The sequence below is a fragment of the Eutrigla gurnardus genome (assembly GCF_963514095.1).
Source record: "Eutrigla gurnardus genome assembly, chromosome: 11".
NCBI classification, from domain to species: domain Eukaryota; kingdom Metazoa; phylum Chordata; class Actinopteri; order Perciformes; family Triglidae; genus Eutrigla; species Eutrigla gurnardus.
This window is the reverse complement of record NC_139925.1, coordinates 13838483-13850943: the sequence shown is the minus strand read 5'-3', so window position 1 is coordinate 13850943 and position 12461 is coordinate 13838483. Positions and strand designations below refer to the sequence as shown.

Genomic DNA, 12461 nt, shown 5'->3' with positions numbered 1-12461 from the left:
GTCTTTTAATGGAATATGCATGTACTACACGCTCTGCAATTGTGCAGTTTTCTCTGCATTAATAATCACAAACTGTCGAAATATTTTCAACATGAGCTATGAAAATTTTATGATTTCCTCTACAGCATCAAACACCCTGCAGACTCAACAGAGTCCTGACGTTTTTTTTTTCTTTTTACACTTACACTTCATCTTGTACCTCTGAACATATGGCGAGGCTATGATGTAGTAAGACTCGAGTGACTGGCCTGAATGAAAAGTAAATGGAAAATTCATTTAGAAGAACGCCTCAGGCTGAACTATAGCAATATATCACATTTATAATGAATTATTATGAATGTCGAAGTTTTGGGGTTTCATATATCTGAAGAGAAATGTGGATCTGCATAGCACATTTGGCTTGGTCTTTTTTTTTCATCCTGGTTTTAAACACCAGCGCTACTTTGAACCTGTATGTTCATATGGGGATATTTTTTAGCCGGAGAAATGTCATGGTTGGCGTTGGATGTGTGTAAATCCATTTTCCTCCATCACCGGCTCACTGTTTGCTTACACTGGGCATAATGAATCATTAATTCACTCCTGTCACTCGCAGCCCACAGTCACTCTGAGCAGAATTAACTCTTGATCCGGCAGAGCAGAGAAGGAACAAAGACGTGCAGGAGCCGCTCTTATTTGTTTCACTCCAGACATGTGGATCCGTTTGTGTTGACAGGATGGCTGTTTTCTAATAAGACTGTTACGCTGCACTCTCTGATGCGTGTTGTTTTGATTGTGTTTTGCATTTTTCTAATTTTGTTGTAGCTCATTATTCACCCAAGCTCCTGTTCATCTGTGCTGCAGGTATTTTCAGAGAGATGATTTTCTGTTCCACAGTGGGTGATAGAGCATCGCCGTGGGTGTTAATAGGTTGTTGTTGGGTTTTTTTACCTTTTAAATAAAGTACCTTCTCAAACCCTAAATAGGCAGTGTGTTATAAGATAGTGGTTCCCAACCAGTGGTACTTGTACTCCAGGGGCTACTGGAGGGAAAAAGTTCAATTAATTGAAGAAAAAGATATTATATGCAAATCGTAATTTCAATTTATTTATTCATTTTGAGCTGCTCAACAATTTCCCCACATATCCCCTGGCATCTGTAGAGGTGTTACCAATTACACCGCACATTTTATGAAAAAGTGGTTTTGTTTCTGGCCACTCTGGTCGATCTCTTTCAGCAGGTCCACAATTGCTTTTCGCTACAACAACTCGTTGTGTTGTATGTCAATTCTTTCTTGACTCCTGCTGTGCTGCGACTCGGAGTGGATACTTTTACTTTCAGTCAATTGTAGCTTCCCTTGTCTGCCTTTGTATTGATAACATGTTTAGTAACAGTATTTTACAAATTCAATATGTGATGAATGCCGGAGCTGAAACGTGAGAATGAACTAAGTAGGTTTTATTTCTGCTGTGGCAAGCCGTGTCGAGGAAGCAGCTAAAAAGGTATTTGAAACAGGTTTTTGAAGAATATTTGTCACGTGAAAATAGACTATATTAACAGTTGTTTCGTACAACTCATTTGTAGGATTGCATTTAAAAGTGCTGATTTAAAGCTGTGCAGAAAGCTGAATGTCTTTAAAACGGCTCAGTTGATACTTTATATAACAAAGATGTCTTTGTTTCCCATCTTTTGTGCCACAGAAACAACAACAAAAGTATCCTCATCAGCTATCGGCCAAATAGTTAATTTTAACAGCAGCTGAAAGTAATGGATCAGTGGGTGAAATGTCCAGCTCCTGCCATCCCACCTACTAAAAGTACAGTACAAATACAACTTGATCAGACATAAACATTGACCTTTCAACTGTATGAAAATGTTATTCTTACAACATCTGCCTGCATATAATCAAGTATTAAATAACTTCCCGTTTAACATAAATTCCAATCCACCTGTTTGAAACCAGAGGGGTTGTGTATAGAAAGCATAAATCAGCTAAAAGGTCAGAAAGCGATTATAGAAGAAGCATTATAGTAATTAAATGGGGAACTACCGAGAACTTAAGTGAAAGTATCTCTCGGATGATGTAGTGAGTGTCTTTTTAATTAGTCTGGATTGCTATTCAAAATCTCTCATTAATACCCAGTTGAAATCAGAGTGTAGTTATTATGGTGTCATTAGCATGGACCTCAACATCGTTATCTCTTCAATGGGTGATTCATTGTGCACACAGATGAGGTCGTTGGCGTCCCACTGGACAGTGCGACCGCTACAACATTAAATAAATCATGGGCGGAAAGATATGCTTGGTTGCTTATGTTGTGACAGAAAGAGAGTGCAGGTAGCGAGGTATTTTTAAAAAAACCTATCCTTCTGTTTCACCAGCTGCGGGGCTCCGTTTCTAAACCCTTTTCCTTTCTGTTTTCCCTTCTGTTGTCCTGAGGAGATTTTTTTTTCTCCAATAAAACTGGTTTACTGCTGCTGCTTGTCTCTCTCTTTGCCACCTCCTGAGTCCAAGGCTCAGCTGTTCTGACCCCCCCATCCCCCCTACTACCACCCCTGTCACACAGGCAAAGAGACACAGCCGGTCTAATTGGTAATAACCCTCCAGCTGTCAGAACACCGCAGCTTTTCTGCAAAAAAGTGAAGAAGTTGGTGTTACAGGCTTGTCGGTGCCTTCTAGTTTTCAGCATTACTGGAATGTTGTTTGCGTTTTCCACTTATTTCATTAGCGGGTTCTGTCTCTTCACCATCATTAGCTTAAATAATGTCTTTTCTCTGTACAAATTCTGCACGCACACAGTTCAGATCTCCTCTCCATTATTGCTCATTTTTCAGTATGTTCTCTGTGAAGATCCTGGGTCTGCCCCTCGCTGTTTACGACATACTGTTTGTGCAGCATTAAAAGGTCAAACTGGACAAATAACCCGTGAAAAGGAAAAACAAATGGCCCAGAGATGTTGTTCCCATGATTTCACAACACTGTTTAAATGCGTGATTCTCTCTGTAGCGATTCCTTGAAAACATAAACACTTTTCGGCATCATGCATGTCGAATCATGGCCAACATAATGAATAACCCAATGAACCTCACTGATGTGTGAGAAAATATTATTTTTTCATCTGAATGTTTGTTTGTGTGAGACGTACGGTGAAGAAAGCAAGGAAGCGGGATGTTCACGTCAACCTTTTACCGACATCTTTTAGACTACAGACTCCACAAAAACTAATTGATGACTATTAGTGGTCTTGCAAGATGAAGGCTAGAAATAGCTTTCGCCCCCATGATTTGAAAACCAAGAATATTCTCTACTGGCGATGATACAGTTAAATTCCTTTGTGCATGAATAATTGTTTTTGCTCTTTTGGGACATTGTAATATAGCCTTCTTTGTTTTCTCATTCTTGCGTGTCTCGAATGGTCCTTGGCTCAATGAAATTGGAACGGAGTGCCGTGTTTGGGAGTCGGTGTTCTCCCATTTCTGATGACCGATGGCAGGAGAGAGATGAAAGGCCTAATATAAAAAGCCATGCCTCTGCTTCTTTTCCTCCCCACCTCCGCTGCTCTTTTCTCCCGCCTCACCTAAGCAGTGCATAGTTTCACAGTCATGAAAGAATGCAGAGGAGGGGGAAGGGTCTGCCAGTCCTGGTCATACACACAGATGACATATTCCACTTCCTCCTTCTGTCATCCCTTTCCATCCTCCTACTTCATCCCATGCCCGGTTTTCTATCTTGCTTCTCGGGTACAATAGACTTTATGGGGGAAAACAACCCACACAGTTTTGGCTGGGTGAACGCGCAAAGAGCTTTGAGCTTGTCGGATTCTGAATTATTTTATGCTACTTTGTGGTATGTAAGATGATGAAGCCCCGGACGATGGCTGCTAAATGGGCTGAGGAATTTCCCTGTGTGCAGCAAGGAGAAACATCATTTGTCGAGCAAGCTGCCTTCAATTGTCAATCAAACACAATGTTAACCATTAACGCGAACTCCGATGAACAGCTTATTTGTACACCAGCTGGATATCACACGTTCAGAGCAGCTCATAAACACAAATTAGATTGTGGTTTGGTCATCTTGCTACCAGACACGTGGCAGATTTTTTTTGTCTTTTTTCTTTTTACGATTTCTCCTCCATCATTCAAAGAGGAGATTTCATCTGCTCTTTTCGTTTGTGTTGTTCAGTTTTGTCCTGAGAGTTGCATTTATTCCTTTCCCCCCGTGTCGTTCGCGCCTCAGTCGCCTCACGCCTCCTCTTATGCTGTCGGCTCACATTCAGAACAGCTCTAATTGAGTTTTTGGACGGCTGGCCCGGTCTCAAACGCTCGAGATAAAAGACATTTTGCATTACAACATCAAAGGGTCGCTTCTGCACCTTCACCCCTTTCCACTTCCACACTCCCCCAAACATGATGAGATCAAATGAACATCTAAGGTCACTTTAGTTCCGAAGGGTTAATGATGTGGAAAGAGCGCGCTCGGATTCTTAATTCACACTCTGGGCAGATAACTACCCTCAACCCATTCAAGTCTCATCCTCCAGACGATGACTCGTGCACTCTGCACTTTGCGAACAACCTGTTTATTAAAAGCACATTATTTGAATGTGTTTGACTGTAATCTGAAGCGTCGTGGCTCAGATCTGCAATTATCTGACGCTGTCTACTTCCACTGGGATCAATCGGCTGTGAATTGCAGCGGACGTGAGGTAGACGCCGCGTCTAAATTCAGCGGCGGCATGAAGAATCCTGTCGTACAGATACTTACTTGAAGTTGGGAGGTGAAGTGTTACATTCCTGAGATCATTTCACCAAAGTTTAACTTTTCCTTTTTATAATTTATCAAAGAGCTATCTTAATCCCTATCTCTCCAAGAGTGCATAATAATAACAATGCCTCTTACTTGGACAGACAACAATATATGCAACTATATTTATACCCTGACATCCACTACATTTTGACTTCTCCACTTTTGGAAATGAAGCTGTACCCTCATGCAGTATATATAGAGATTTATATGACGTTTTCATATCCGGCCCTAGAAGACCGATTATAATCCTCTGAACTTGTGGAGCTAGATAAACAAAGTGTGTGTGTGTGTGTGTGTGTGTGTGTGTGTGTGTGTGTGTGTGTGTGTGTGTGTGTGTGTGTGTGTGTGTGTGTGTGTGTGTGTGTGTGTGTGTGTCTGTGTGTGTTCCTGCCCCCATTCACCACAGGAGATTCATAAATATGTCATCGTCCATGTGCCATCATATTTGGAGCTTTGTGGAGCTTTCTTTAGTCCACTCGTTTCTTTAGCTGTTTTTTAAATATTTTTAGTGCTACATTTTTTACATCCATGATTTTTTTTCGTTGGTGCATTACGGTATCTGTTAGCACTGCCACCTGTCAATTGCTGGAATAGCATGAAACTTGCATGTGTGTCCACATACACGCTTATAATGCATCAAAGCATGGACCCAGTTTAAAATGTTTGCTCCATAGCGCTACTAGTGGTCAAACACTCCACAGTGTACCTATTAATTTGCTTCTGGTAGTCCTTAGAAAAATCAAAATATGACAGTCAAATTCTATGTGTTGGACCGCATGAACAGCTTAATTCAAGTACATATATAACTGAACTATTTGTCTTAATCATGATGACAAACAGCTTCCGAAAACATCTATAACTTTGATTTAGTTGCTGGCTATATTCAATAAATATTAAAGGATGTGTGAATTTGAGAGTGCATAGCAGGTTCCTTTTGAATTCCAGTGAGAGGGTCACCCTCGCGTTTATATTTGGATCAAGGATTTTGTATTTGAAGAGCTTGGCAACTGTCTCAGACTCGTTGAGGTTTTTTTTGGAAGGCCCCGTTCTGCAGTTAGTGTCTATCTGAAATGTTAAAAACATTGAATGAATCTCAAATCTGTCGAGAAATTGGCTGTGACAACGGACTTGTTGTCTCCGTATACGGAACTCTTTAGAAAGATGCCTTTTAACAAATGAGGGCAAGAATGCTTTGGCATATTTTCAAGGCCTCGCCGTCTTTCTCTTGCGTCTTGTCTCTTAGAAGGATTAAATAAAGATTGCTACAGATTTTTTGCATGTTTTGTAACTCCTTGAAGAAGATGAGTTTTGTTCAAATGCCTTTCTGACAGTCTTTTTGACCCGGACAAATATAGATCTCTGTTAATTGATTTTAAAGTGGACATCGCTTTATTCTGTTCTAATCTTTGTAACTCATGTTGCATACTTAATTAAGCCTTTTCAAACTATTCACTCTGACGCCGTCTGTCCCGTGTTCATCTTCACCCCTCACCTTTTCCCTTCCGTTACAGCCTCATGAGCTTCAGAGTGCTTCTCTTCCATCTGTTTCACAATCAATCTGGTCTCATTTCCTGCCAATTGGTCCACCTCCACGGGCTCCTAAGGCTCATTTAACAGGAAGCATCGCATGTTCCGAGCATCAGCTGTAGTTATGGTGATCAGGCCCTGAATCTCTCTGCGTCACAGGCGCTTGCCTGGAGTTTGGCCATTTGATTTAAGTTTTGGTTAGCCTTTTACAAGACCACAGGGAGAGGGTGTGTGCGTGTCTGTGTGTGGAAGTGGCATGGTTTCAGCAGATGGCTCACAGCTTTACTCATTTAAAAACATGAAAGTTTAATGAAGAAAACATTTTTCCTGTGGTCAGGTTGCTGTCAAAGTTTCGGTGGTGTATTATTGTGGGAACACGGCTTCCGCTGGGGTAATACACAAAAGCACAATTTGTCTGATAATGCGAGTTGAAAGTCATGCAATCTGTCAGTTCATTTTAATTGCACAATTGCCCTTTACTGTTTGCAGACAACAAACCATCCTCCCACTAGCAAATAGGACTCTTCATTACTTTATTTACACTTTCTTGAACACTGTATAATCTGTTACCATCATCGGGCATTAAGACTGGCACCAACGCGGTGCTTATCTAAGCTCTATAAACAGTAATGTCTCACCCATACAGTATTTATTATCGCCCCCTATATTTCTCTTTCTGTTAGAGCCCTATTCATGAATTCATGGTCCTCTGAGTACAACAGAAGGCTTAGAAAGAAAAGAAAAAGTGAAGGGTGTCCACTGAGGTTTTTTTTATTCTCATACATTTTAAACCAAGCTTTAGCTGGCAGGGTGGTGACTGAGTTGATAGGAGAAAGCAGAGCCATCCTTGTCAGCCAGTTGCACTTACACCGGGCTTCAGGCCCTTGTGGAAAAATATGTGGACTGTTGACAGTCTGATTAAGGTCTTATTTGGGTTAAGCTGTTTCAGGCGTCTTTGATAGCCTGGAATTGAGTTTCCCAGCTGACATGCATCAACCAATTAACAGAATATCCCTGTCCACCTTTGGATGGGTCCTTTCAACAGAATAATTCTCCGGAGCATTATGTGTGACTGCACTGTAGTTCCCCTGCTTTACAGTAGCTCATACATACTGTTTTTATGTGTTTAAAAATGTACCGGGGAAGTTTTTTATTTTAGTCACGCACCCTGGGCGGATGTAGTATAACATGGCGTCTAACGATACGTCGAAGCCCTTCTGTAGTTATTTTTAAAGGCACATACTGTATGTGAATATACTGTCTTCTTAATGGGGTTCAAGAAAAATAAAATAGGCACTCGATCCACCCAATACACAGCCGTGGTGTCTGTCTGCTGCACATGAAGTAACTGGTCTTATCAGTGGGAGCGGATGGAGAGCCTCCAAGTGAGAGGCTCAGTCTGGCTCCATGTATGTCATAAGTAAGAGGATGACCTTGGCTGGATCTCAAATGTAGTTCAACCATGAGAAACACACACACACACACACACACACACACACACACACACACACACACCCTTTTACTTTCTGTCCTTCTGTCCGTCTGCCTTTCTGTCTCTCACACACACTGAAACTGCCTTGCTCCTACACATTCCTGTATGCAGTGTTACAGCTGGAGACGATATATACTCCTCCGCAGTGTCACTTCATCAAAAAAAGTCATTTGTAAGACACTCACTGAGGCCCAGAGGCTCTTGAGGAGCTCCTGCATACAGGTGATTAGACACTGAGTCATTTGTAGCAGTTACCACAGTGCGATGAGGGATTCTCTGCAGGGTTAAGATGTTGCATGATAGTTAATATCAGAAGCAGACTCTGTAAACATTCTTCCGCTTTTGCCTTAGCATTAAATGAAGTTTGAGCCCCATTTTTTTATCATGCCCCGAACAGAACTCGCAGCTCTTAAATCAGCCCCGATAGTGAGTCGTATAACATAAATCCCCAAAGACATTAATCAAGGGCAGTTTTTCTGTGTAGTTGTTCTCACTTTGCTGCTCTCGCAGGGCAGGATAAACAGCCAGTGAAAGATGATATCCATGTATTTTCAGACAATAAATTTGAACAGGTCTGCCAGTAGATTTATATTGTATAACACAGCTAGGTGAGATAAGGAACTCCATTTAGGAGGAAGAGAGAGCCGTGGGCCCCTGAGTGAAAGTGTGTTCTGCACAATCCAACTAATCATGTTGTAGTTGTTGCCACTGTGAGCGTGTGAGCTGCAGTGTTGACCTGGGGAGTCTCCTGTGTGCCTCCTTTTAATACAGAAGAAGTCGCCAGGTGGTTCTTTTCACCAACTAGTTTAACTGTTGCATAATGCAGCAGTTCTGTACCTTTTTTAAGGCCCTAAACACATCCCAAAGACCACCTTCTCAAATAAATGGAGAAAAACACCCCAAACATAACAAAAATAGGAGTAAAATAAAGTTTGTGTTGTCACACTGTCAGCCGTAATAACCAAAATAAGTATTCTGATTACCATCACCCTGGACTGCATGCCATTATGGATCCACATTGAATGTATTTAGTGTCTTGTTTCTTCACCACATGCTTTGGAGCTTGTAGTGGTGCAGGGTTCTCTCCCACATCACTTTTTCATTTCACCCAATTCATTTTGTGTCACTTGTCATTGAAATGATGCTTTGTTTGAATCACAGTTTTTTTTTTTATTCATTTGAAATATGAAGCACTTATAGATCTAATATAAAATAACTAGTTTTTACCCCAGTGGTTGAGAACAGCTGGTCAGATGCTCCTTATAAGTTAATTAGCCTAATTATAATAAACGTGCTTACTAAGTGGAGAATAATGCATCGCAGTATCAAAGCAGTCTGCATCCCGGTGAGTGAGCAGAACGATGAGCGGTTTTAGTGAAGCGCTCACATGCTCCTGGTCTGCACTAAGGAAGCTAGTGGTGATGTTGAGATAAATTATTATAAATACTGTATGTACATCGACCTCTTAGGTAGCTAACTGAACCAAATAAACTCTAATAGCTTGCTAATATATTATTTATTTAATGTACAAGAGATTAAATGGAATATGGCATTTAATAAAACTGTTAAACTGGGAAGATTCAAAAGTAACAAAAGATACCTCAAATACCAAAACGTTAGGGTGCAATTAGAGTGCATTTAAAATGTTTTCATAATGACTTGATATCACCAGCTGGGTTAGTATAATCAGGCTTAATTTATAATTTATAAGTTTAACTTCCAACTCATTCTAAACTGCATGAAAACCACAGATATTGCAGGTATTTCTCCAGGTATGCATATATTAAAGGAACAACACCTACATTACAGTTAATATAGTTTGTTTTACGACAGCATGTGATACTACAGTGAGTTTCTTTTTGCAAAAAGCTTTTTGATTAGACTGCACTGCAGATGTTTCCCTGCAACCATTTAGTCACATTAAGACTTAAGACTAGCTGAGACATTTCCTAAGTTGCAACGGTGCATCCTGATTTCACTAAACATTTTGAATCTATAGTAGTTGCTAAGAATGTCACGCCCAGACTTAGTAATGGGTTTACAAGCTTCTGCACAACAACTGAAATACCCACAAATGTGAATATGAAGCCTGTTGTGGGAGTCGCCATTCTAACAACTATGAACAAGATCTGGTAGCTGCTTCCCCACAAATCCTGCAGATTTGAATTCGGGTGCTGGGAATTGTTTTAGTGTTTTGCGATTTGCCCTTGTGCTTTCCAAATGGCCGGTATATGGAAGAACATTCTCACATTTAATGTAAGTTTACGGTTAAACATGAGTTCCTTTTCATATTCCACACATTTGCATTTTTGGAAATGAGCACTTCAAGATTTTCTTCTTCAGCAATTTGCTGCGACACTGAAAACTGAAACCTATATAATTACTTGACCTTTTATCTGTTACTTTAAAGGGCTGGCCTTCACATGTACTGTGCTGTAGAATGGTAATGAGCTATTTCCATTCACATTCATTTCTATCTGGATAATTGCTGTTTCGTCTTATTGTGGGAAAAAGTCATTCATGGGGAATTTAATGTAAATGCAGACTCGGATCAGGTCGGGTTGCAGATTTCAAGTGGAAACATGAAAATGGTAATTGTCTCGTTCAGTCCTCTTTATGGCTCACTTAAGAACGCCCCTGCAGATTCAGCTTAAATATGGAGCAGATAGGCCAAGCAAGGTCATCGGTATTAGAATGAAGCATTCCTTCTTGTTAGAATGCCTCTAAATTGCAAGAAAACATTTCTGGATTTGTATTTAAATCAGTTTTGTCTTCATTTAGCACAGCAAAAATGTCAGTGTGCGGAAAAAATGCCGCTGAAAAGAGAATCGCCCCCGAAATGTCGAAGAACTCCTCATTAGAAGAGAAACGTTTCTTCCATTGACCTTTGAGGTGTTATTTGTAAGTGTAACATGAAAAAGAGAGTGTAGTGTGCTCATTTGTGTCAGAATACCCAAGGCGTTTGTGAATTATTTGAATATTAGTACTGAGCCCTTGCCTTGATGGTCCCTCCACTCTGTCACCCTTCTCATTTACCCATCCAATCCAACTCTGACTTCCATTTTTAATAAATGCCTTTTTCGGTCTGGGAACTGCTCCATTACTTTTGATTATTTTTAATGGCAAGCTCATTTTTTTTTGTCATACATTCATATTTGTCTCTTAAGACTTGAAGACTGTTTTAATGAGCTCTCATAAGGTCTGCTTCCTTAGCCCCTGGCTAGATCCAGCTATGTGCAGCAGGCAACACTACGAGACCAAGACTATATAAGGCATGAACACTTCCCGAGACATGAAGACATGCCATTCTTCCCTCTTTGACAGATATTATCCAGCAGGGAATGGTAGCTTCACTTCTCAAGTAGATCCTTGATTAAAGCATATTGCATAAAGAGAGACTTGAGAGGGAAAGGTAGATTACTCTGAGCGACATGCTGTTTGGCAAACGTGAAAAAATATACAAATTAGTCTCTCCCTGAAGACCTTTGGCTCTACTTTGAGCGGCAACATGGAGCAGGCTTAAATAGTTACAAATGGTGATTTCTACCTGAGATACCATTTCAAATGCAAAAACAAATGTGAGATAAATGTGTTCTGCTTCCTAATTTGGACACATCCTCATTAACTCATTCTCTCTCCTTTTTTTCTCCTTCTCCCTCTTCCCCTCGCTCCGGTCTGCCTCCAAGACGCCATGATCCAGCGAGAGGAGGATTATCCTGCCCCTCCAGTAGACCGTATGGACACCAAAGGGCACTCCGCTGAAAGGTGACCGCCAGACACTTCACCTCCCCAAAACATTTGGTGAGTCAGAGAATCCCTTGTATTCCCCCCAAAAAAACCACCATCTCCCCCCTGTCAACATATGGAAGGATTTGCAACTCCGACCCATTTGCTAATGTTCATGTTAGACATTTTGAAAGTTCTCCAAAAATAGTTATCTGCTTGCAATGTCACAAGATCATATATCTCACCGTTTAGTCAAGCTTCAAATAATGTGTTTATGTCCAGTAAGCCAGGGCATGGACCAGTCACCATCCTGTTAGGAACTACTGGCAGTTATGGGCGTGGCTTATGTGTTAGCAAGACGACACAGAGAGGCGACTGTTCATTCAAAATAATAATAATATTGCGATTCATAACAAAGTTAGCCTAGATGCTGCAATAGCATCAGTTATATTAGAACTGCAGAATATTTTTTTCATTCAAAGAAGAGCAAAAGCGGCACAATGGAAAGGATGCTTCATCCAATCCCCTGCCAAATATTTTTTGAAAGTGCCTGCCATCTTCAGAACGGTTTCCATCTGGCAGGTCAGGCTCCTAAAACAGAACACATCAGCTAATGTCTTTTTCTTGGCTTTTATCAGGGATGCCTTTGAAAAAAACAAAAGAGAAACGTGGAATTTATTCTTCCTTCCTCCCTAAAGCATTGACTGACTTCAATATTAATGGTTCTCTTTTCGATATTCAGAGCATCGATATAGCAGCAAACAACTATGTGTGATGTAGAGATTTGGTCGAGCAACGTCTAGTCAGATAATTAAGTCATTCTCTCTTTGTGCGACTCCATCAGGTAAACTCTGTAAGCACTGTTAACACCAGAAAATGTAATCCTAAAATGTTTATTTTTTCTAAAAGCCAGCAGGGAGGTATTCCTCT

General features: G+C 40.7%; 1 protein-coding gene across 2 annotated transcripts in view; it reads left to right on the top strand.

Annotated features, from left to right (window-relative positions):
• The window catches only part of chrm3a (cholinergic receptor, muscarinic 3a), an 83638-nt gene that overhangs the window by 24142 nt on the left and 47035 nt on the right, over positions 1 to 12461 (top strand). The window contains exon 2 of one of the 2 annotated variants that reach the window (XM_084020649.1): positions 11492 to 11606. The exons of the other annotated variant lie outside the window; for it this stretch is intronic. The gene's annotated coding sequence lies outside the window, so the exon portion shown is untranslated. The remainder of the gene's footprint in view (positions 1 to 11491; positions 11607 to 12461) is intronic. 2 annotated transcript variants of the gene reach the window in all.